The sequence below is a fragment of the Cherax quadricarinatus genome, chromosome 37, assembly GCF_038502225.1.
Source record: "Cherax quadricarinatus isolate ZL_2023a chromosome 37, ASM3850222v1, whole genome shotgun sequence".
NCBI lineage: Eukaryota > Metazoa > Arthropoda > Malacostraca > Decapoda > Parastacidae > Cherax > Cherax quadricarinatus.
Window position 1 is genome coordinate 22,804,266 of NC_091328.1, and position 24,053 is coordinate 22,828,318.

Consider the following 24,053-nt stretch of genomic DNA (forward strand, 5'->3'; position numbering starts at 1 on the left):
AAATCGCATTAGGCAATACATTCTTACAACAGTGGAAATACCACGAGTCCTTGTACTAGGACAACACAACACAAGCTGGACAGTACCAGGCATTCCACTACCCATGCAGAGTCCTAGGGAAGGACAAGCTAAACATTACTCACAATTCCTCTAGCATGCTAAACACACACAAAACATATATTATAATTTATTGATGGTATACAATACCGACATTTTGAGGAATACGTTTGTTGTGCAAGCGGAAAGTTTTGGTAATAAAGATACAATAGTGTTACAAATGAATCTTGTTTATGAACACAAAACATAATCAGGGAAGTAATTGGTATTATCCTGGGATACTAGAGCACAAATCTAGGAAAAAACAGACTAGATATGAAGCAGCACAGCCTGGAAAGTTCCACAGGAACTACTATCTAAATTAAACACGAAATACTACTGGAGCTATAAGAAACTCTAAAATACAGACCATAGTTTAGAGAAACTCTGGTACTTAACTCTAGCCAGGTTGGCTACGGTGACTTCTTGACAATCAATCAGCGTTGCTGCTGCGATTACGTGACTATAGCACCCATAAACAAAGAAAAATGGGCAGATAGATACGTCCGGATCCTATACGCTTATTCCTGACACAAAATGATATACACAAATATAAATTTAATATTATAAACATTTAAAAATTATATCATAAATACTTATTCACTAGCCAGTCCCATTTCGAATCGGTAATGTATGAAAAATGTTGAATGAGCAAAGAATATAAACATAACAATATTAAATGCAAAACTCAGTGCAAATGACTCAAAGCCTTATCTGTCCTTGCTTGAAGGCATATTTTAAACAGCACCATACTATAATATGGTACCTGGAATACACATCATTTTTGCTTTTGTAATGTCGCTTCGTCGTCTTATGTTCGTGAAAAAGTACTTGCATCAATATTTGACCTTTATTTTTGCTTTTCTGCATAGATGCTTCTACTCATTCACTAGCTCTGTGATCCCTGTCTATTTCACTTACCCATTTTGTTGTATATATCAGGTAAACTCTCAGGAAAAAAAAAAGATTGATTCAATAAAAGTCTTGAGTTTGCGTGTCTTACACTGTGCACTTCTGATATCTCGAAATTTTTTTAGTGTTCCAACATATTTTATTCATCATTATCATGAGAGTATAAGGTTATGTACCTGCATGTTCTGGTGTTATTTACTTGCTTTTAACAAATGTTAATGCATTGATGTATATGCGCTGAAAGTATGTGAATTTTGAGAATAAATTAGTCTTAATATTAACGTATAGGTGAATTACAACATTGACTTTCTTGTAGTCGACACGCTATAAATTTAACAATAGTACGACATTATAAAGAATAAAATTAACTTATCAATACTTGATTAGATTTGGTAAAATTCTATACCGCACCAGAAGTTTTGAACAATAATAAAGTCATAAGCCTCGAGGCTGCCACCTTCAGCTTATAACCCTGACAGTGCTCCCACAACACCTGCTCCTAATCTCTAGACAAAGCCCATCTAGCACATTCGCGCAATCTCCCACCAACTCCTCCCTCAGCTCTTGAATCCTCTTGGCATTAGCCAGCAAAGTATAGGCTTAAGACCTGTGATTACCGCTGTTGTATATCAGATAAACTCTCCCATGCTCTGGTGTAGCGCCGCAATTGGACACAGAAAAGGCACTTATAGTCGTGTATATTTCAGCTTCCCTTGAGGGCCATTAACTTAAAAATCTGGATTTTTTTTTTCCGAAAAACAATTCCTTAAATGTTTCAGTGTCGTTCATTGCTACGCATTCTCTCTACTCTTTACCATATTGTCTATTCCATTGATTAAAGATTCAATATAATATCTTGGATGCTCATGCGTAAGATAAATCTGTATGATATATGACTGCCTATATTTCAGGACTGTGTTTAATTCATGGTCTGAAGCAAGATTTCAAGAAATTCTTCCGTTTTCGTGTCTTTCATGCTGTTTTGTCTCTGGAACGGTATTTATAGAGCGAATGTCCTTCTGTTTATATTTTCCCATGTACGTGTTGCTCTTTTACCTTTTATACATTAATGATGAAATTGCGCTTACCTTAATAAAATACGTTGACGGGGTACAAGCGAGACAGGTCAACGGTGTAACCTGAATTAGTTTCTCAGTACCTTCGTTGTAGCAACTTTGTAGTGTCAACACGCAGACACGTCGCTGATCTAAGTACCTTTCACTGCTCAGCGCTTGAAAGTTCAATAACGCTGTAAGCTTAATCTCTACATTTCCAGGCACTTCAATGTCATTTAGTTTTGCTCATTAACTCTCTTCTACAACTGAACCTGTTAATTATCTTTCCTTCATCAGCCTAATTTTTCAAACGCAGTTCTGACCTTAATTTTCTCGCGTTCTCCACTTTCCATATTCCCTCGGAAAATTATCTTGATGTTCTTAAATGCATATTTCCTTCCTTTTCGTGTTCTGTCTAAAATTAACTGTCACTCCTTCACGCAGCTCAAAATACTATAATTTCTCGTCATTTTTGAAGCAAATGATAGTTATTAGCTCCGATACTCGACTCTTCACTAGGCAATTTAATACCACTAAATCTCCAGACACAAGCTCCCGGGCCTCCCCCACTCACCCACCGTTAACAATACAAGTCTTTCATGATCACTTATTATATTCAGCAATTGCCATCAGAAAGCCGCTTGTGGCCTGAGCACATAATAATGGCACTTTACTTAATGACGGTATTATAAGAATAAAAATAAAAATATATTGCAGTTTCGTGGATCTCAATGACTGAAATAAATATCGATTGACGTCAGTGTTTTTATGCCATCGTTTAAATATATTACAGGCGGGAACTTCTCGCAGTTTCAAGGCAATTCTTAATACGAAATTCACTGAAGCAAATATTCCATGAGCAATCATTCAACATCAGTGAAGTGAATGAAAGACTCATTGAGAGAGAGTAAGCTCGGGGGGAATCATTAAATAGGTTGAGGGTGCCCTTGTTTTTGATTCATTTGTGGGAGTTCGGCACAAGTTGCATAAAATATAAAAGCAACTTCGAGCTCTAAACACTGGCGCACACACCCTGAGAAGTGTTTTTCTCTCAGCTGAGAGTTTACTTAAATCCCTGTTTTAGGGATTATATTAAAGTATCCTTGTCACGTGGTTAAAAGGTTACTACGCAGTCTGAATGACTAGTACAGTCAGACTGTAAACCCCATTAAGCAACAAACCTAAGCACTCAGTACTGCGAGTGTTGTTCTGCAAGGACTACCGCCAATCCGCTTACACAGGAGAATTTTATGTAGCTTAGGCGTTATTAAAGTTTATGCAAATAATATTTTATTTTATTTTATTATCACACCGGCCGATTCCCACCAAGGCAGGGTGGCCCGAAAAAGAAAAACTTTCACCATCATTCACTCCATCACTGTCTTGCCAGAAGGGTGCTTTACACTACAGTTTTTAAACTGCAACATTAACACCCCTCCTTCAGAGTGCAGGCACTGTACTTCCCATCTCCAGGACTCAAGTCCGGCCTGCCGGTTTCCCTGAATCCCTTCATAAATGTTACTTTGCTCACACTCCAACAGCACGTCAAGTATTAAAAACCATTTGTCTCCATTCACTCCTATCAAACACGCTCACGCATGCCTGCTGGAAGTCCAAGCCCCTCGCACACAAAACCTCCTTTACCCCCTCCCTCCAACCCTTCCTAGGCCGACCCCTACCCCGCCTTCCTTCCACTACAGACTGATACACTCTTGAAGTCATTCTCTTTCGCTCCATTCTCTCTACATGTCCGAACCACCTCAACAACCCTTCCTCAGCCCTCTGGACAACAGTTTTGGTAATCCCGCACCTCCTCCTAACTTCCAAACTACGAATTCTCTGCATTATATTCACACCACACATTGCCCTCAGACATGACATCTCCACTGCCTCCAGCCTTCTCCTCGCTGCAACATTCATCACCCACGCTTCACACCCATATAAGAGCGTTGGTAAAACTATACTCTCATACATTCCCCTCTTTGCCTCCAAGGACAAAGTTCTTTGTCTCCACAGACTCCTAAGTGCACCACTCACTCTTTTTCCCTCATCAATTCTATGATTCACCTCATCTTTCATAGACCCATCCGCTGACACGTCCACTCCCAAATATCTGAATACGTTCACCTCCTCCATACTCTCTCCCTCCAATCTGATATTCAATCTTTCATCACCTAATCTTTTTGTTATCCTCATAACCTTACTCTTTCCTGTATTCACCTTTAATTTCCTTCTTTTGCACACCCTACCAAATTCATCCACCAATCTCTGCAACTTCTCTTCAGAATCTCCCAAGAGCACAGTGTCATCAGCAAAGAGCAGCTGTGACAACTCCCACTTTGTGTGTGATTCTTTATCTTTTAACTCCACGCCTCTTGCCAAGACCCTCGCATTTACTTCTCTTACAACCCCATCTATAAATATATTAAACAACCACGGTGACATCACACATCCTTGTCTAAGGCCTACTTTTACTGGGAAAAAATTTCCCTCTTTCCTACATACTCTAACTTGAGCCTCACTATCCTCGTAAAAACTCTTCACTGCTTTCAGTAACCTACCTCCTACACCATACACTTGCAACATCTGCCACATTGCCCCCCTATCCACCCTGTCATACGCCTTTTCCAAATCCATAAATGCCACAAAGACCTCTTTAGCCTTATCTAAATACTGTTCACTTATATGTTTCACTGTAAACACCTGGTCCACACACCCCCTACCTTTCCTAAAGCCTCCTTGTTCATCTGCTATCCTATTCTCCGTCTTACTCTTAATTCTTTCAATTATAACTCTACCATACACTTTACCAGGTACACTCAACAGACTTATCCCCCTATAATTTTTGCACTCTCTTTTATCCCCTTTGCCTTTATACAAAGGAACTATGCATGCTCTCTGCCAATCCCTAGGTACCTTACCCTCTTCCATACATTTATTAAATAATTGCACCAACCACTCCAAAACTATATCCCCACCTGCTTTTAACATTTCTATCTTTATCCCATCAATCCCGGCTGCCTTACCCCCTTTCATTTTACCTACTGCCTCACGAACTTCCCCCACACTCACAACTGGCTCTTCCTCACTCCTACAAGATGTTATTCCTCCTTGCCCTATACACGAAATCACAGCTTCCCTATCTTCATCAACATTTAACAATTCCTCAAAATATTCCTTCCATCTTCCCAATACCTCTAACTCTCCATTTAATAACTCTCCTCTCCTATTTTTAACTGACAAATCCATTTGTTCTCTAGGCTTTCTTAACTTGTTAATCTCACTCCAAAACTTTTTCTTATTTTCAACAAAATTTGTTGATAACATCTCACCCACTCTCTCATTTGCTCTCTTTTTACATTGCTTCACCACTCTCTTAACTTCTCTCTTTTTCTCCATATACTCTTCCCTCCTTGCATCACTTCTACTTTGTAAAAACTTCTCATATGCTAACTTTTTCTCCCTTACTACTCTCTTTACATCATCATTCCACCAATCGCTCCTCTTCCCTCCTGCACCCACTTTCCTGTAACCACAAACTTCTGCTGAACACTCTAACACTACATTTTTAAACCTACCCCATACCTCTTCGACCCCATTGCCTATGCTCTCATTAGCCCATCTATCCTCCAATAGCTGTTTATATCTTACCCTAACTGCCTCCTCTTTTAGTTTATAAACCTTCACCTCTCTCTTCCCTGATGCTTCTATTCTCCTTGTATCCCATCTACCTTTTACTCTCAGTGTAGCTACAACTAGAAAGTGATCTGATATATCTGTGGCCCCTCTATAAACATGTACATCCTGAAGTCTACTCAACAGTCTTTTATCTACCAATACATAATCCAACAAACTACTGTCATTTCGCCCTACATCATATCGTGTATACTTATTTATCCTCTTTTTCTTAAAATATGTATTACCTATAACTAAACCCCTTTCTATACAAAGTTCAATCAAAGGGCTCCCATTATCATTTACACCTGGCACCCCAAACTTACCTACCACACCCTCTCTAAAAGTTTCTCCTACTTTAGCATTCAAGTCCCCTACCACAATTACTCTCTCACTTGGTTCAAATGCTCCTATACATTCACTTAACATCTCCCAAAATCTCTCTCTCTCCTCTGCATTCCTCTCTTCTCCAGGTGCATACACGCTTATTATGACCCACTTCTCGCATCCAACCTTTACTTTAATCCACATAATTCTTGAATTTACACATTCATATTCTCTTTTCTCCTTCCATAACTGATCATTTAACATTACTGCTACCCCTTCCTTTGCTCTAACTCTCTCAGATACTCCAGATTTAATCCCATTTATTTCCCCCCACTGAAACTCTCCTACCCCCTTCAGCTTTGTTTCGCTTAGGGCCAGGACATCCAACTTCTTTTCATTCATAACATCAGCAATCATCTGTTTCTTGTCATCCGCACTACATCCACGCACATTTAAGCAACCCAGTTTTATAAAGTTTTTCTTCTTCTCTTTTTTAGTAATTGTATACAGGAGAAGGGGTTACTAGCCCATTGCTCCCGGCATTTTAGTCGCCTCATACGACACGCATGGCTTACGGAGGAAAGATTCTTTTCCACTTCCCCATGGACAATAGAATAAATAAAAAAAGAACAAGAGCTATTTAGAAAAAGGAGAAAAACCTAGATGTATGTATATATATATATGCATGTGCGTGTCTGTGAAGTGTGACCAAAGTGTAAGTAGGAGTAGCAAGATATCCCTGTTATCTTAGCGTGTTTATGAGACAGAAAAAGAAACCAGCAATCCTACCATCATGCAAAACAGTTACAGGTTTTTGTTTCACAGTCATCTGGCAGGACGGTAGTACTTCCCTGGGTGGTTGCTGTCTACCAACCTACTACCTAATAATATATATATATATATATATATATATATATATATATATATATATATATATATATATATATATATATATATATATATATATATTTTTTTGTCGTGCCGAATAGATAAAACTTGCGATTTTGGCTTAACTAGCAACGCTATTCTTACCGAACAAGGCAAGTGAAAATTTGTGTATGCAGTAATTTCGCAAAAATCATTCTGAACCTAACGAAAAAAAAATTTATTGAGTTTATTTATTAAAAATATTGTAAGCTTATCTAAAATATATTTGGTTGGATTAGGCTAAATTGCGCTTGTCATAATAAGATTAGGTAAGTTTTCTAAGGTTCTTTTGGTACAAAAGTATTATTTTTCATTAACATAAATGAAAAAATATATCTTTAAACGTATAATAGAAAATTTTAGAAAGGACTTAATTTTAAACGAGATCTTGCTAATTGACCTATTCGGCACGACACACACGCACGCACGCGCACGCACACGCACACACACACACACGCACACACACACACACGCACACACACACACGCACACACACACACGCACACACACACACACACACACACACACACACACACACACACACACAACCTACCTAATGTGACCTTATTCAAAAACTAGAATCAACTGTACGCTCCCAGTAGTCAAGCTGTGGTTCAGAAAATCTTAATAACTGCTTACCTTGGGTACTAAAGTTCCTATAGTTCTCGTACACACAAACTATTATCAAAATGATTTCATAAGGCTTCATGTTCTCCTCTTTTTGTTGATATATTGGATTTCGAGCTTATCGGGGTTTCGAGGATCATTAAGGTTTCACGTAGCCTGTGTAACTCCAGTCAAGGATACCTAATCCCTCAAATAGAGATTAATACTATTATCCCTAAAACAGGGATCAGAGTATATTCTCTGCATACACTCAGGAAGACACACACCTCCTGATGTGTATTATTACATTTTCTGTCGTCGCGAGAATATATTTGAAATATCATTCGTCTGGAGAATTGACAAACACATTTGCTTTTACGTGTTTAAATGATAACCATAGTTAGTCCTCCCACCGAGTGACTGCCAGTCCTATTTCACTACATCTGAAACCGTCTCATTGTTTATTGAATAAATGGCTCTACAAGTCGGGTGGTGCTGGCGAGAGTTGAAAAGGCTATGGGGGGAGATGGGGAAAGTGCTCTTTGGTATTTGGATGAAATATGCAGAGGTATATTGAGGTAAACAAGCGTAAATGCTTGTAAAGATGGAGAAAGCTGTGTACCTACCTATATGTGGTTGCAGGGCTCGATTCACAGCTCCTGGCTGCTCTCGCGCGCGCGTGTGCGCGTTTGTGTGTACACTCACATGTGGTTGTAGAGGTCGAATCTCAGCTCCTAGCCCCGCTAGTCACTACTAGGTAACTCACCTGGTTTCGAGAACCTTATCGCTTGTCCTAATGCTATGTATGGATCCAGCTTCAATAATTTCACTCTCCAGGTCGTTTCAATTCCTGACGACTCTATGGCTGAAGCTTCCAGCGCACAGCTTGAAGCTGAAAACTCATAAGTCATAAGACATATGTGAGTTTTTAACTTCCAGCTGTGCGCTCTCCTTCCTGTTGCTTCCCATCTAACAATATATCTTCATTTACCCTGTCAATTCCTCTCAGTATTTTTGTACATTATCATCATCACACCCATAATCCCTCTGTTCTCCAGCGTCCTTCTAGGGCCATCTAGGCTATAACCCTTAACTCCAGGACTAGTCTCGTTGCAAATCTCTGCACTTTCTCCAATTTCATGAAAAGCTTGAGCAGCTGAAGGTTGCATGCTGTTGCTGCTTACTCCAATTTGGCCCTAACGCACACAGTATACAGTGCCGTGAATGACTTCTTACTAAGAAGTCTAAAAAGTAGTCTTAGATATGTCAGACGTGCATTGCTTGTAGCAATTATTTGACTGATGCGAGCCTTAGGTAATATGTTCGGAATAATAATTACCCCCACGGTCCATTTCACACACACACACACACACACACAAAAAAAAACTTGTAAGTATTCACCTTCACATTGTTGGTGGGGTTTGATCCCAGTTCCTTGCCTTTTATTTCCATTGACCACTACTGGGCTTACTCCTGGCTTAGTGATCCCTTCTGAGAGAAAAGTCTCTGATAGGCGTTATTCTTATTCTTCCTGTTTCTCTGGCAGTGAGGTAGTCTGTTGGCTCCAATTTCCTGGCTTCTTTTTATCTAGCTCATCTGTCACCGTCGTCTGTAGGCCCAATATACGCAAGTTCGATTTGGTTCCTGCCTATTACAGCCTACTTTTTCTTCTTTTCACCTTTCGTTTTCTGTGTTGCCAGAAAAGCTTCGTCACTCACTTCTCTCTGACTTCTGTACACCCCCACAGACATGCGGGTGTAGTCATTGATAGTGACTGACGTGAAGGGAAGGTTATTTAGGCCACTGAGTGTGAAACCTTTATCTGATTCAGCACTCTTCCATTGCATGCATCTTTTACTTCAGTCAACCCCATCTTTGAAACAGCACTATTATAGTGGCGCCAGTCAACTACTTACAACCATTTGTTCAACACTCCTCCCCTTCTCACAAGCTGGAGCTGCACCACTGTCGCTTGTTCATACAGCGACCTGGACACAGTCCTCGCCTAATGATTTGTTACCACCACTATTACCCATCCCTTCTGATGGATCATACATCAGTCCATGTCTTTATACTTCCCCTTGTTTTAGTAGTGTACACACCTACCATTCTGGGGTTCCTGTTATTCATGTTACCAGATTAAATGGCTACATTTTGTTGGCGCTAATTATTCATTCTTGTCATTATTTTTTTCTTTGCTTAATAAAGGAGTGTGCATTTAGAGATCTATAACCTGTTTGTCTTATTTTTTTCTCAATTTTGTATTTTCCTGTGAAAGGTATGTGAATCCCCTTACCCTTTCCCTGATAGCCTTGTCATATCTATTCTTAAAACAATGTATTGATTCTGCCTCTACTGGTCATGTCATCCCATTTCCTGACCACTCAAAGTTCAAGAAACAGTTTCTAAACTTATTACTTTTTTTGACTTCCAGTTGTTACTCGTCTTTCGAACCATCTATCACTTTCCACCATTCGAAATCCTTTCAGAATTTTGTGTTATAAAAGCTGATGTCCTTTTGCTTCGGGACTTGTCTCGTTGGATGCCTTTGTGCTTTATTCAGTTTCATGGAATGTTTGATCGAGGGTTTCATGCTGGTGATACATCTAAAAAAAAAACTCAATTTGTGCCATATAAAACATACCTATCTACCTGGAGGGCATTCGGGGGGTCAACGCCCCCGCGGCCCGGTTCACGACTAGACTTCCCAGTGGATCAGGGCCGGATGAACCTGGCTGTTATTGTTGGCTTCACAGCCCGGCTGATCCAGCACCAACTTTAGGTATCTGTCCAGCTTCCTCTTGAAGGCAGCCAGGAGCCTATTGGTAATTCCCCTTATGCCTGGTGGGAGGCTATTTAATAGTCTTGTGCCCCGGACACTTATTGTGTTTTCTCTTAGTGTACTAATGGCGCCCTTACTTTTCACTGGGGGTATTTTCCACCGCCTGTCTAGGCTTTTGTTTTCGTAGGGATTGATTTTTCTATGTTCAGATTAGGGGCCATTCCTTCAAGAATTTTCCAGTTGTAGATTATGGCGTCTCTCTCTCTGTGCCTGCATTCCAGCTAGTACAAGTCAAGTGCTTCCAACCGTTCCCAGTAGTTAAGATATTTTACAGAACTTATATGTGCAGTACAGGCTCTCTGTATAATTTCTAGATCTCCAATTTTACCTGCTTTGAATGGAGATGTTAATGTATAGCAGAATTCTAGCCTAGAGTGTACAAGTGTTCTAAAAAAATAATTTGCTTGACATCTCTTGTTTTGAATGCTTTCATTATCCATCCTGTAATTTTCTTCGTAGATGTAATAGTGACACTGTTGTGATCTTTAAAGGTGAAATTCTCAGACATTACCACTCTCAGGTCTTTCACATTAATTTTCCGTTCTATTGTATGATTAGAGTTTGTAGTATACTCAGTTCTAGTTATTACTTAGTTATTATAGTGTCGTAAATGACTCCTTGTTGAGGTTCCTGATAGCTAATCATAGATTTGTCAAACGTGCGTGTGCTGTGGAATATATCCGATTTATGGAGGCCTCTGGCGATATATTCAGTATTATGCTCACCATCAAGTACTTAAGCCGTTATTTCTCAAGCCTGTACTGCAGTTCTGGCTTATATTTACCCTTAAGTTTTTATAACTTTGCATTTGCTTAGATAAAATACAAAACTACTTTTCAAACAGTTATGCATCTTCTCTAGATCCGTCTGCAGACTTTTCTAACTTGCTCCTGTTTGTATTTTCCTTCAACTACTTTTCCTGGTTCACGCTGATAAACAATACCGCCGCCATTACTCAACCTTCTGGAACCCCGCACATCATAATTACCACTTCCGACACCTTATCCTATATTATCACTAGTTGCTTCTATTACTTAGTGCCCCTTTAACCTTTGGTCCAGTCCCTTGTTTATCTAAAGCCTTCTCACAGCCCAGAATGTGTGTGTGTGTGTTTGCACGCCCGTATTTGTGTATGTGGTACTAGGGTAAAAGGTGTAGACAGAGCAGGGAAGACATTGAGAAGCTTAGAGAGATGCAAAAAGAATGCGTAGCAAATTGGTGCAAGAATGTAGACTAGAGAGGAGAGGGGCAAATGAATGGATGTGTGTGTGTGTGTGTGTGTGTGTGTGTGTGTGTGTGTGTGTGTGTGTGTGTGTGTGTGTGTGTGTGTGTGTGTGTGTGTGTGAGGGGGAAGGGAAGGAGAGAACAGGGAAGTATGAGAGGATGGAATTTGCTAGCATGGGGAGGGATAGATTTACTGGCCAAAAGAGTTACATGTTGGGCCGCAGTGAGAAGTACGAGGAATTAGCTTGTGAAACGTTCATACGTGAATTAAAAGAGGAAAATTGGAGATGTGGAAAAAAAAATAAAATTAATACAGAGGACGGTAAAAAAGAGTGGTGGGAAGACAGGATGAAGATAGCATGGGGTGAAGTATTAGAATGGCTGAAGAGAGACATTAGAGTGCAACAAGAGTAAAATAAGAGAAGTTTGAAAGTATAACAAGAGAGGTGAAAGGTATGTATAGGGGAAAAAATCCCAGTATTTCTTGACACTGCGGAGCTGGTCTCTGGTGTGAGTGCTCGGCGACGTGGAAAAAACGAGGAGGGTAAAGCTTTTGAGGAGTACGTTGTGTAGGATGTTGTATAGTGTGTACTGCTGTATGTGGTGGGTGGGTGGGTGGGTGGGTGGGTGGTGGTGGTGGTGGTGGTGGTGGTGGGTGGTGGTGGTTGATAGTGGTGGTGGTGGTCTTGGTGGTGGTGGTCTTGGTGGTATTGGTGGAGGGTAGTGGTCGTCTTGGTGGTGGTGGAGGGTGGTGGTGGAGGATGGTGGTGGGTGGTGGCAGCGGTGAGAAGCAAGATGGTGGTGGGTGGTGGCAGCGGTGAGAAGCAAAATGGTGAGTGGTGGTAGCGGTGGTGGTGGTGGTTGTTGGTGGTGGTGATTGGTGGTGGTTGGTTGTGGTGGTGGGTGGTGGTTGGTCATGGTGACTGGCGGCGGCGGCGGTGGTGGTAGTGGTGGTGGTGGTGGCGAGAAGCAAAGTGGTGAGTGGGGATGAGGTGTGTGTGGAGAGGTAGGAGAGGGAGAGGGGTATGGAGAGGGAGAGGGAGAGGGGTATGGAGAGGGAGAGGGGTATGGAGAGGAAGAGGGGTATGGAAAAGGAGGAGAGGGATTCGTGGTCAAGGAAAAAATTGCTGAGCGTAGATAGGATATAAGAGTGGCGGGTGAGTGAGAAGGAAGAGGGGTGCAGTGTGAGAAAGGGGTAGGGGGAGGGGGGAGGGGGCAGGGGGGAGGGGGGGGGGGAGGGAGGGAGAGAGAGAGAGCGAGCGAGAGGGAGAGAGAGCGAGAGGGAGAGAGAGAGCGAGAGGGAGAGAGAGAGAGAGCGAGAGGGAGAGAGAGAGCGAGAGGGAGAGAGAGAGAGAGAGAGAACAAGAGGGAGAGAACGAGAGGGAGAGAGAGAACGAGAGGGAGAGAGAGAACGAGAGGGAGAGAGAGAACGAGAGGGAGAGAGAGAACGAGAGGGAGAGAGAGAACGAGAGGGAGAGAGAGAACGAGAGGGAGAGAGAGAACGAGAGGGAGAACGAGAGGGAGAGAGAGGGAGAGGGAGAGAGAGGGAGAGGGAGAGAGAGGGAGAGGGAGAGAGAGGGAGAGAGAGGGAGAGGGAGGGAGAGGGAGAGAGAGGGAGGGAGAACGAGAGGGAGAGAGAGGATGATGATAGTCTCTAGGTACCATGGTGATAATGCCGGTGAAGTAGTACGAGTGGGAGAGTGTTGGTACCTGGGGGAGAACAAATCCATGGGGTGAAATTAGACTCCAAACTAACCATGAAGAACCACGTTGTAAATCTTACAAACTAAGCAGCCAGGAAACTTAGAGCGCTTCGCCGTATCTCGCGTCTGCTTGACAGTAGGGGTTGCAAGATTCTGTATGAGGCACAAGTACACTCACACTGAATATGCTCCACTTCCTTGGTTTGCCTGCACCCCCTACCCTCATCTGCCACTGCTTGACAGAGCAGAGAACAGAGCAAGACGTCTCGTCTCTCGCCTGGACCCATGCTAGATAGATCTATCATTTAAGTAGAGCCTTTAACACAGGAGGGATGTGGGTGGCCTTACTGTTGTGTACAAGGTCAACACTGTCAAAGTACCACACTTGGATCCACTTAGAGGGCAGCGAGAAGCAAGCTTCTATACCACAAGACGGGCAGAAAGCAACAACTTCTCTCTGGCTGTACCCTTCTCCAGAACATCACTTCATCTGAGATCATTTATCCCCAGGATGACTCGAGTCTGGAACACATTCGTACAGCATAATGATGTCAATGAGACAACGTCAGTTGTTCAACTGAAAATGCTAGCCCACAGATGGCTCCAACTTCAACTTGTTCCCTACTTGTATGTCTCAATAATAAAATGCTTTCAAATGAGTTGATGTAGGTAAAAGCTCTTAACTTGTCAATAAAGTTAGAAATCTTTAACTTGTAAATAGCTTGTCAATAAAATTAGGGACTTGTCAAACCCTGTGTAAAAAAAGAGGAAGAGAGAAAGACTGCAGTGTTTGACATGAGAAACTTTGATTTCTCTACCCACATATATGGCTCCTTCCTCGACCCAGTAGTGAGTGATCTGTCAGAAGGCACAGTCACCTGCCAACCCCTCAGCTATGTTGGATCGTCTGACCACAAGACTACTTTTACAACACTGAAGATCCCAACAGAACGAGGTGATGAATCTTCACCTACAACCTGGCTGAGGGAGAAGAAACTGGCCAGCCTTTTGCTCGGAACTCGCCACCTCTGATTTGAATGTTCTTCTCCAAGGTGATGTCGACAACCAAGTGAATTTCTTCACTGAACATATCCTAAATTTACAACAAGAAGACATCCCTTACCGGCAGTATGTGACGAAGCCTTCAGATCAGCCTTGGTTCTGCTGTCCTTATAGAGAGGCTGCTACTAAGTACAAGGCAGGGCTAAGGTATAAGACACATCCCGCTACCTATTACAAGAGATTGCACAGGAAACCCTGTAAGCATATGGGTGAAGTTCAAGAGTGGGCCATTTCTAAATGGGAGGCTGACACACACAAAAAAAAAAAGCTGGCGTCAGGTAGAGTGGGCTCCAAAACCTGGTGATCCTTGGTCAAGGATGGACTAGGTTATATGCATGATGCACTTCTTCCACCTCTAAATCAACAAGATGGGACCACCTCTACTAGAAGTCAGGAGAAAGTCGTCCGTTTTGCCAAGATGCAAGTTCCTGATCCAGCAAGGGACCCTCCTTGACTAGCTGCAAGAACTGTGTCAAATCTGTCAGTAGTGACAATAAGGCAGGAGGTGGTACATCTTCTTAAATCGCTGAACCGAGGAAAAGTTTTGGGGCCACACAAGCTGTATCCAATATTGCCGAGTAGATGTGTAAGCCAGCTAGCAGTATCTCTAACACGCATCTATCAGCACTTCCTAGCACAGTGTAAATGGCCTTCTGTATGTAAAGAGGCATGTGTAGTCCCTGTTCACAAAAAGAAGAGCTGACCAGAAATCAATAGCTACAGACCAATGTCATACCTGTCAGTCACTGGCAAGATCCTTGAGACAATAATCTAACGGCAAGTGACAGTTTTTAGACTACCACTCACTTCTTTGTGACCGTTAATATGGTTCCACTTAGTGCAGATGACTGCACTGTGTGGAAACAGTCACTGGATGAATCCAAACTCAGCTGTGTAGTAGCAATGAACATTGTTTTTGCTTTCAACCGAGTATGGCACCTGGTACTCTTGGCAAAACTGCAAGTACTGGGAAAACACAAATGATGATGGTCTCTAGACACCATGATGGTAATGCTTAAGCAGTGGTAAGCATGAATGGATGTGTGTTGGTACCTTGGGGATGAAGTTGATACCCTTGGGGTGAAATTCAACTCCAAACTGACCGTGAAGAACCACTCTGTGAATCTGTTAAATAAGGTAGCCAGGAAGCTTACTGCACTTCGACGTATCTCGTTTGTGCTTGACAGAGGTTGCAAGATTCTGTACGAGTCACAAGTGCACTCACAACTTGAGTATGCTGCACTTTCTTGGATTGCCTTTCCCTCATCTTATCTGCGACTTCTTGACAGAATAGGGAGCAGAGCACCACGCCTCATCTCTCGCCTGGACCCAGCCTGGATAGATCTGTAATTTCAGCAGAGCTTTCAATACAGGAGGGATATTGGCTGCCTTACTGTTATGCATTAGGCCAACACTGTCAAGTACTACACATGGCTCCACTCCAAGGACATCGAGAAGCGAGCTTCTATACCACAAGACGGGCAGCAAGCAGCAACTTCACTTTGACTGTACCCTTCTCCAGGACATCGCTACATCTGAGATTCCTAGGGTGACTCGAATCTGGAACATGTTCATACAGCATTACGATATCAACGAAATAATGTCAAGTGATCAAATAAAATTGCTGGCCCACAGATGGCTCCAACTTCATCCTGTTCCCTACTTATATACCTCATAACAATAAAAATGGGCTTTTAAATGAGCTGATATAGGAATCAGCTATTAGCTTGCAAATAAAGTTAAAAATCCTTAACTTGTCAATAGCTTGTCAATAAAGTGAGGAATCCTTAACCTAACGTTGTCAAACCCTGTGTAAAAAAAAGGGGGGGAGAGAGAAAGAGAACGAGGGAGGGAGAGGGAGAGGGAGAGGGAGAGAGAGAGAGAGAGAGAGAGAGAGAGAGAAAAAGAGTGATAGAGAGAAAAAAAAAAAAGAACGAGAAGGGAAGAGAGCGAGAGGGGGAAGAGAGCTAGAGAGGAAGACATATCTTTATTTATACAAGTACATGTACATTGTATACAGGTGTAGCTGACATTAATTACACACTACTATATAGAAAGCCCCTTGTTATGCAGAGCATTTCGGGAAAATTAGGCCAATTTTGTCCCAGGATGCGACCCACACGAGTCGAATAACACCCAGGTACCCATTTTTATTGATGGACTAACATGGACAACCGGTGTAAGGAACCCTCAGCGTGTGAAGCGAGAACTTTTCCACCAGGAAGAAGAGAAGGAAGAAGAGAAGGAAGAAGAGAAGAGAAGAGAGAGAGAGAGAGAGAGAGAGAGAGAGAGAGAGAGAGAGAGAGAGAGAGAGAGAGAGAGAGAGAGACAGACAGACAGACAGAGGTTGAGGAGCTCTTAGAAAACGTAAGTGTGATCTGAGAAGAGAAAGCTTCAAGACTGGTTATAGAGACGGCTCTTGGAGAAATAAGAGAAAGTAGGCTCTGTGATTAAAGGGGTGAAAGTGCCTGATATAGGTAAGAGAGTTAGTGAGACTAGTAAGAGAGGTGTGATGTCTCCGTGTAGAAATTTTGATTGAGAAATTGTAGTCATAGAAGAAGTGTGTGAAGGAGAGCGACACAGCACCTGTGTTGATGACTCTAGATGTTATACAAGAATGATATACAATACCGACAAGATGAAATTGAGACATGTGCAGCATCTGGGTATCTTTATTGTAGACGTTTCGCCATCCAGTGGCTTTATCAATACAAATTCTAGGACATAACTTGAAGACAGGAGAACTATGTACAGAAGATGAGGTAATTAGTCCCTCAACCTAGCAGTTGAAGGACTGGTTACCTCATCTTCTGTACATAGTTCTCCTGTCTTCAAGTTATGTCCTGGAATTTGTATTGATAAAGCCCCTGGATGGAGAAACGTCTACAATAAAGATACCCAAATGCTGCACATGTGTCTTAATTTCATCTAGATGTTATGTTGATGCATACAAACTATGGAAAAGGACATTTTTGAAAAGCTCAAGACATTTATTCAATGAAAAGTTTCGCCACCAGTGACTCCTTCAGTCCTGACTGATGAAGTCACTTTCAACCCTCCTTTAATAAATGTCCTGAACTATACAAAAATAGTTTTCCACTGTGTTGTTGAAATTCTGCTCTGCTATGCTATGAAGACATACATGGAGTATAAAGTGGGCTTTATCAAATGGGAAGAGGGGATGTGGATATACACTCAGCGGCTCCTTTATTAGGTACACCTTCCTAGTGAGATTAAGACACATATGCAACATCTGGGTATCTTTATTGTAGACGTTTCGCCATCCAGTGGCTTTATCAATACAAATTCTAGGACATAACTTGAAGACAGTAGAACTATGTACAGAAGATGAGGTAATCAGTCCCTCAACCTAGGAGTAGGTGCGAAGAGCACCATAGTCGTGGAGATTCTGAAGCAGAAGACAGGATCCTGGCACTTATATAGTAACGTCAGGTGTAGCAGACGAGGGCATATTCACTGGTAGGCGGGATTCCCCAGTGGAAGTAGGTCCTTCCCAAAGAGATGGGTTAGTTGTAGTAGTAGTTGTCGTAGCCGTGAAGGTTATGTACATGTCCTTAGAATTAAGAACATAAGAACATAAGAAAGGAGGAACACTGCAGCAGGCCTGTTGGCCCATACTAGGCAGGTCCTTTACAATTCATATCCAATGCTACCCAAGAAATAAGCTCTGATGTGCAAGTCCCACTCAAATCCAACCCCTCCCACTCATGTACTTATCCAACCTAAATTTGAAACTACCCAAAGTCCTAGCCTCAATAACCCAACTAGGTAGACTGTTCCACTCATCAACTACCCTATTTCCAAACCAATACTTGCCAATGTCCTTTCTAAATCTAAACTTATCTAATTTAAATCCATTACTGCGGGTTCTCTCTTGGAGAGAGATCCTCAAGACCTTGTTAATATCCCCTTTATTAATACCTATCTTCCACTTATACACTTCGATCAGGTCTCCCCTCATTCTTCGTCTAACAAGTGAATGTAACTTAAGAGTCTTCAATCTTTCTTCATAAGGAAGATTTCTAATGCTATGTATTAATTTAGTCATCCTACGCTGAATGTTTTCCAACGAATTTATGTCCATTCTGTAATATGGAGACCAGAATTGAGCTGCATAATCTAGGTGAGGCCTTACTAATGATGTATAAAGCTGCAGTATGACCTCTGGACTTCTGTTGCTTACACTTCTTGATATAAATCCCAGTAATCTATTTGCCTTATTACGTACGCTTAGGCATTGCTGTCTTGGTTTAAGGTTGCTGCTTACCATAACCCCCAAGTCCTTTTCGCAATCTGTATGGTTAAGTTCTACATTATTTAACTTATAAGTGCTAGGGTTATGGACACTCCCGAGCTTCAGAACCTTGCATTTATCTACATTGAACTGCATCTGCCACTTTTCTGACCAAGAGTAGAGTTTGTCTAAATCCTCCTGAAGTTCCCTAACATCTACGTTTGAATCAATTATCCTACCTATCTTCGTGTCATCAGCGAATTTGCTCATATCACTAGTAATTCCTTCATCAAGATCATTGATATATATTATAAACAACAACGGGCCCAAGACTGATCCCTGTGGAACGCCACTTGTTACTGATCCCCACTCGGATTTAACCCCATTTATGGACACTCTTTGCTTCCTGTCTGTGAGCCATGATTCGATCCACGAGAGCACCCTTCCCCCAATGCCATGAGCTGCTACTTTCTTCAACAGTCTTTGGTGCGGAACTCTATCAAATGCCTTACTAAAATCTAAGTAAATAATATCAAATTCTTTGTCGTGGTCAACAGCCTCAAAAGCTTTACTGAAGAAAGTTAATAAATTAGTTAGACAAGACCGGCCTCTTGTGAATCCATGCTGAGTATCATTAATCAAGCTATGCTTATCGAGATGGCTTCTTATAATCTCAGCTATAATTGACTCTAGTAATTTGCCTACAATTGAGGTCAGGCTTATTGGGCGGTAATTTGACGGTAACGACTTGTCCCCTGTTTTAAAAATAGGAATTACATTAGCCATCTTCCACATATCAGACACTGCACCTGTTTGAAGAGATAAATTAAAAATATTAGTTAATGGTTCACAGACTTCCATTTTGCATTCCTTTAGAACCCTTGAAAAAACCTCATCAGGACCCGGTGACTTATTTTGCTTCAGTCTGTCTATCTGCTTCACAACCATTTCACTAGTGACTGTGATGTTACATAATTTATCTTCTTCTGATCCACTATAAAAATTAATTACCGGAATATTATTAGTGTCTTCCTGTGTAAAAACCGAGAGAAAATAATTATTTAAAATCGAGCACATTTCATTCTCTTTGTCAGTAAGATGCCCATAGTTATTTTTAAGGGGACCAATCTTATCTCTGACTTTTGTTCTATATACCTGGAAAAAACTTTTTGGGTTAGTTTTAGAATCCCTAGCAACTTTAATTTCATAGTCCCTTTTAGCTTTTCTTATCCCCTTTTTAATGTCCCTCTTAGTGTCAATATACTGATTCATAAGATGACCCTCGCCTCTTTTGATACGCCTATAAATTCCTTTCTTATGCCCTAGTAGATATTTCAGCCTATTATTCATCCATTTTGGGTCATTTCTATTTGATCTAATTTCTTTATAAGGGATAAATGTTCTTTGAGCAGCATGTATTGTGTTCAGAAAACTGTCATATTGATAGCTCTCTTCGTTACCCCAGTCAACAGATGATAAGTGTTCTCTAAGCCCATCGTAATCTGCTAAGCGAAAATCTGGGACTGTTACTGAGTTATCCCTACTATCATACTTCCATTCAATTCTAAATGTAATTGATTTGTGGTCGCTAGCACCCAGTTCTTCTGAAACTTCTAAATTATTAACAAGGAATTCATTGTTTGCCAGAACTAAGTCAAGCAGGTTATTACCCCTTGTAGGTTCTGTCACAAACTGCTTCAGAAAACAATCCTGAACTACTTCTAAGAAGTCGTATGATTCTAAATTCCCAGTCAAGAAATTCCAATCAATATGACTAAAGTTAAAGTCTCCTAGAATTACTACATTATCGTGCCTTGTGGCCCTAACAATTTCCTCCCATAGTAGTCTTCCCTGGTCCCTATCTAAATTTGGGGGACGGTATATCACACCTAAAGTTAATTTTTCATGCCCCTCTGAAAATTCTATCCAAACAGACTCTGTGTGTGTTACTTCAGACTTAATACCCGTTTTAATGCAACAGTTCAAGCGATCTCGGACATACAATGCCACCCCACCCCCCTTCCCGATACTTCTATCTACTTGGAACAATTTGAAACCCTGAATGTGACATTCTGCAGGCATGTCCCGACTTTTTGAATTAAACCACGTCTCAGTAATGGCAAATACATCTATGTTACCTGCACTAGCAACTAGTCTCAACTCGTCCATCTTATTCCTAGCACTGCGACTATTTGTGTAATATATACTTAAGGACCCTCCTTTCTCTTTATCATTCCTGCTCCTTTCTGTTATTCCACTAAACCTATTACTGTCCTTGTCAATTAGTGCCACTGGCTTTCCGATATCCACCTCATTTTGCCTATTACTAGTTCTCCTAGTACTCATATTACTACCCTGAGACTTCACAGTTTTCCCACAGAAACCCATACCACTAACTAAAGATTCCATGATGTTGCAGTGTCTGACAAGTTGTGTACGAATGGTATATAATACCGACAAGATGAGATTAAGACACATATGCAACATCTGGGTATCTTTATTGTAGACGTCTACAATAAAGATACCCAGATGTTGCATATGTGTCTTAATCTCATCTTGTCGGTATTATATACCATTCGTACACACCTTCCTAGTATTGGGTAGGGCCTCCCCTTTGCCCCCAGAAGAGCCTAAATTATTCGTGGCATGATTAAACTAAGTACTGAAAGCATTCCTTAGAGATCCTGATCCATGTGACATACATCACGCAGATTTGCTGCAGATTTGTTGGGCGCACATTCATTCTACGTATCTCCCGTTCCATATCCCAAAGATTTACTACGTCAAATTCTCACCATACCATCTGTATGTTGCAGCAGAAATCGCAATTCGACAGACCAGGCGACGATTTTCCAATCTTCAACTCTCCAGTTTTGGTGAGCCGGTACCCACTATAGCCTCAGTTTTTTGCTTTTATCTGATAGGAGTGGAACCCGGTGTGGTTTTTCGGCTGCATTAAGCAATCCACTTTAAGGTTCAGAGAGGCTCTTCTCCACACCAGTGTTGTAACCCTTGGCTGAGTTACTGTCACCTTCCTGTTAGCTTGAACCAGTCTGACCACTCTCGTTATCAAGGATTTCTAGTTTGAAAAACTGCCGTTTAATGGATATTTGTGTTTTTCGTGAAATTATCTGTTAACGTTAGACTGTAGTGCGTTAACATTCCAGAAGATGATCAGTTTCTGAATTGAAGTGTTAGACACGTGTGAAGCAACTGGGTACCTTCAGTAACCTGTGGCTTTATCAGTACAAGGGCAAAAACAGATGACTGAAGAGGTTGAAGACGAGTTAATAAGTCCACCAGCCTACGAGCAGGTATTCAGAACCGTAGTCTTGATGAATCTGAAGAACAATAGAAGTGGGCTCATACACTGGAGTCAGATGATTTGCAGTAGATGAAGGTAGCGTCACTGGTGGGCAGGATTTCCCAGTGGAAGTAGGTCATGCCAAAGTTGGGCCAGCCGTAGTAGTTACGACGTCCTCTGTACCAAGATTTCACATTACTGCTATATCTGACATTAATTTTAACATCAGTAGTGTTTAATGCCGACGAGTTAAGAATTAGACATGTGCAACAACTGGGTATTTTTACTGTACAGACATTTCACCAGTCAGTGGCTTTATCAATACAATATAAGGATAAAAACTGAAGAATGAGCACTCCAATATATAAACCCTCTTACTCCTATGCTCCTAAGATGAGGAATTGATTGCCTCGTGTTCACCTCTTCAGTCCTCGGTGGAGGGCATCGTTGTTCCCGTTCAGAGAGAGCTCACCAGGTACGTCCTCTCACGATACAAGCCACCACGTTACTCCGCTGAACATAAAAAAAATATTAATAACATTTTGAGGGAACTGCATTATCCACAGCAGATCATTTCAAAAGTTAGAGTTCGTCCACATGTGTTAAATTTTATATAAAAGAACAGCAGCTGATTTAAGTCAGATATATATTTTTTCCATATACTTTTTTTTAGACATACGCTATAATTTTACAAATGAAATTACACGTAATAAAAAAAATAGATTATGAAAATATGACAATTTCGATCAACCAGATGTATGGGATTATCATTCTCACTCTCCGACTACAAAGGTTCACTTGCGATGAATGAGACCAGAAATCCGCATTACGAGTACTCCAAATGTGGTACAAAAATGAACGAGTATCCCCGTAACATAATGAGTCCTGACCTTCCCTCGTAAAAACAATGTCAGGTTGCATTAATGTCCCAAGAGAACAGAGGGGAAGCTAAAAAAATGAGCTCCAGCAGGGTTTCTGGTTTGAGAGAGCCACATGAACGACGAGCCACATGAACGACGAGCCACATGAACGACGAGCCACATGAACGACGAGCCACATGAACGACGAGCCACATGAACGACGAGTCACACGAACGACGAACCACACGAACGACGAGTCTCACGAACGACGAGCCACACGAACGACGAGCCACATGAACGACGAGCCACATGAACGACGAGCCACATGAACGACGAGCCACATGAACGACGAGTCACACGAACGACGAACCACACGAACGATGAGTCTCACGAACGACGAGCCACATGAACGACGAGCCACATGAACGACGAGCCACACGAACGACGAGCCACACGAACGACGAGCCACACGAACGACGAGCCACACGAACGACGAGCCACATGAACGACGAGCAACACGAACGACGAGCCACACGAACGACGAGCCACACGAATGACGAGCCACATGAACGACAAGCCACACGAACGACGAGTCACACGAACGACGAACCACATGGACGAGCCACATGAACGACGAGCCACACGAACGACGAGCCACACGAACGACGAACCACACGAACGACGAACCACACGAATGACGAACCACACGAACGACGAGCCACACGAACGACGAGCCACACGAACGACGAGCCACATGAACGACGAGCCACATGAACGACGAGCAACATGAACGACGAGTCACATGAACGATGAGCCACACGAACGACGAGCCACATGAACGACGAGCCACATGAACGACGAGCCACATGAACGACGAGCAACATGAACGACGAGTCACATGAACGATGAGCCACACGAACGATGAGCCACACGAACGACGAGCCACACGAACGACGAGCCACACGAACGACGAGCCACATGAACGACGAGCCACATGAACGACGAGCCACACGAACGACGAGCCACATGAGCGAAGAGCCACATGAACGACGAGTCACATCAACGACGAGTCACATCAACGACGAGTCACATCAACGACGAGTCACATCAACGACGAGTCACATCAACGACGAGTCACATCAACGACGAGTCACATCAACGACGAGTCACATCAACGACGAGTCACATCAACGACGAGGAGAAAA

General features: G+C 42.0%; 1 long non-coding RNA gene across 1 annotated transcript in view; it reads right to left on the reverse strand.

Annotated features, from left to right (window-relative positions):
• The window catches only part of LOC138853672 (uncharacterized), a 285,058-nt gene that overhangs the window by 88,895 nt on the left and 172,110 nt on the right, over positions 1-24,053 (reverse strand). The gene's annotated exons all lie outside the window — the stretch shown is intronic.